This window comes from Mustela erminea, chromosome 2 (genome assembly GCF_009829155.1).
Source record: "Mustela erminea isolate mMusErm1 chromosome 2, mMusErm1.Pri, whole genome shotgun sequence".
Lineage (NCBI taxonomy): Eukaryota > Metazoa > Chordata > Mammalia > Carnivora > Mustelidae > Mustela > Mustela erminea.
The window spans coordinates 78,276,054-78,279,334 of NC_045615.1; the positions used below are offsets into that span (position 1 = coordinate 78,276,054).

The 3,281-nt window shown below is 36.6% G+C and overlaps 1 pseudogene; it reads left to right on the forward strand.

Annotated features, from left to right (window-relative positions):
- The first annotated feature begins 261 nt into the window (after positions 1–261).
- Positions 262–1,470, forward strand: LOC116582287 (annotated as a pseudogene).
- The last annotated feature ends 1,811 nt before the right edge of the window (positions 1,471–3,281 follow it).

Genomic DNA, 3,281 nt, shown 5'->3' on the forward strand with positions numbered 1-3,281 from the left:
ACTAGTATATGTTCTTATAAACATTAAAAGTAAACATAATATAAATTACATATATTATGTATATTATATACATTAATTAATATATATTAAAAGGAATCATTAAAAGATGTTCCTTTAGGGATTTTTCTGCATGGTCTGGGTTGACCAAGACTTCTTTAAAATATGAATCCAATGAAATTTTGATAGGAAATGTCTTTCTATTTTCCTAAATATCCCATAGAAAACATAGTTGGTCTTGATTACTCTAAGACTTGTTAAGGGATGACGATTGTTTTAAGGAAGATGGCTGTTGGGCTTCTGGCAGACCAAGATTTGGGTATAGACCAACCTTGTGGTACCTCCCAATGGTATCAGGTAAATGGCCCCTGCTCTTCTTCTTGGTCTATTGTTTAGAAAATTTTTATATAGGAGATATTCTCTCTTAAGTCTCAAACTTTAGGATATATAGTATCAGGGCTACTAGGGGTCTGATTGTGGACAGCATTTTCAGATTCCAAGAATATGGTTTTCCCAAAGTTAGATGTAAATTCATGGCAATCAAGATTAAAACTTAGAACTGTGTCCTGTGGGGATGGATAACATATTTTTACAACCAAAAATATGTTATTTGTTGAATAACTGCTCTGTGCTAAGTTCTATATTAGGCATGAGATATGCAAAGATGAATATGTATTGTTATAAACTGATAAAAAATATGATAAGTATATAAGCTAGAAATTCATAGAAGAAAATTACATATGGTCAATAAACATGTAAATGTGTGTGACTCACTAACAATTAAAAATATGTAAGAGTCTCGGTGGGGAGTCCTGTGCTTCCAGATGCAGGTGACCATGTGGCAGCCGCTGGCTTGAGCAACACTGTGAGAAACACTGTCAGATTCTTGGACAGCCCCACCTACCATTGCTGGACTACAGATGCTACTCCCAGTGGCAACTTTTGAAGATGTTTCTATTCCTGAGAAGCTCAGGAAGCAGTTTTGCGATCTTGGCACTTGGTGGTGGTTACCTCCACTGGGGCCATTTTGAAATGATGCACCTAACAATGAACACTATATGGACCCCATAAATATGTTTGCCATATGGAGAGCATCAGCCCCTTTTAAGCTCATCATCTGCAAGGGTATGAGACAGCACATGTGGGAAGGCAAAACTTCTTTTGGCAGCAATGTGATTCCTGTGAAGGTTGGCCATCTCATATGGAGATGGGAGGGCATTGCAAATTCAAAGAGGTACAGGTTTCCTTGATCAGGTTGCCCACAAATTGCCCTTCTCATTGAAGGCTGTGTGCACAAGACTCTCGGGAAGATGTGGAAAGATCAAGAGGTATGAGAACAGAACAAACCAAACCCCTGGATTTTTGAGCATATAGCCACTGCCAAAGCTGGGGGTATGGAAAGTCCTAAGCCTGTATAATTTCACCCAGAAGGGGAGGTCCTGGGACAAATTCTATATGCCTAAATGTGTGTAGTGAGAATGTAAAAAATAAATGTACAAAGAACACCGAGAGGGAAAGAATCTACATTTTTATTCCCCTCAGCCTACCCTTAAAGTCTTTGGGTAGCTCAAATATCTAACCAAGGAGCAGCATATGAATAAATTATTTCTGAAAAACTATACGATTTCTGTTGATTTTTAAAATCTTTTTCAAGTTTTAATTTAAATTCCAATTAGTTAATGTACAGTGTAATATTAGTTTCAGGTGTAGAATTTAGTGATTCATCACTTACATACAACTAGGTAATGCTCATCACAAGTGCCCTCCTTAATCCCTATCACCCATTTAACCCAACCCCTCACCCACCTCTCCTCCAATAACCCTCAGTTTGTTCTCTGTAGTTAAGAGTCTGTTTTCTCATCTGTCTCTTTTTTTCCTCCCACTACATTTATCTGTTTTGTTTCTTAAATTCTACATATGAGTGAAATCATTTGATATTGTCTTTTTCTGACTGATTTATTTCACTTCACATAATACCCTATAGCTAAATGTCATTGCAGATGGCAAGATTTTGTTCTTTTTTATGGCTGAGTAATATTCATTTGAATACACACACACACACACACACACACACACACACACACACACCATCTTCTTAATCCATTCATCAGTCAATGGTTATTTGGGCTTTTTCCATAATTTGGCTTTGATTGTTAATACTGCTATAAACATTGGGGGTGTGTGTATTCTTTCAAATCAGTGTTTTTGTATCTTTTGGGGACATACCTAGTAGTACATTTGCTGGATCATAGGTTAATTCTATTTTTAACTTTTTAAGGAACCTCCATACTGTTTTCCAGAGTGGCTGCCCCAGTTTTCATTCCCACCAATAGTGTAAGAGGGTTCCCCTTTCTCCACAGTCTCATCAACACCTGTTGTTTCCTGTATTGTTAATTTTAGCCATTCTGACTGATATGAGGTGCTATTTCATTGTAGTTTTGATTTGTATTTTCCTGGTGATGAGTGATATTGAACATCTTTTTATGTCCCAGAAAAAGGAGAGAGAGAAAGGGGGAAGAAGGTTTATTTGAGGAAACTATTGCAGAAGATCTCCCTAATCTGGGTAAGGAAATAGACATCCAAATCCAGGAGGTACAGAGAACTCCCATCAAAATCAACAAAAGCAGACCAACACCAAGATGTAGTATAATTAAATTTCCAAAATATACTAATAAAGAAAAAATCATAAAGGAGCAAGACAAAAGCAGTCCCCAACCTAGAAGGGAAGACTTATAAGACTAACTGCATATCTCTCCACAGAAACTTGGCAAGACAGAAGAGAGTGGCATCATATATTCAACACACTGAATAGGGAAAATTAGCCAGGAATACACTAACCGGCAAGGCTTTCATTTAGCACAGAAGGAGAGATAAAGAGTTTCCCAGAAAAACAAAAGCTAAAGGATTTCATGGCCACTAAACCAGCCCTGCAAGAAATATTAAAGGGAACTCCTTGAGTGGGAAGGAAAGACCAAGAGCACAAAGACTAGAAAGAAATAGAGAAAATCTCCAGAAACAAGGACAAAACAAGTAATAAAATGGCACTAAATGCATCTATTGATAATTACTCTGTATGTAAATGGACTAAATTCTCCAATCAAAAGATATAGGGTATCAGAATGGATTAAAAAAATAAGACCCATCTATATGCTGCCTACAGGAAACTCATTTATTTTCTTTCTTTCTTTCTATTATTTTTTTATTAACATATAATGTATTATTTGTTTCAGGGGTACAGGTCTGTGATTCATCAGTCTTACACAATTCACAGCACTTAGCATAGC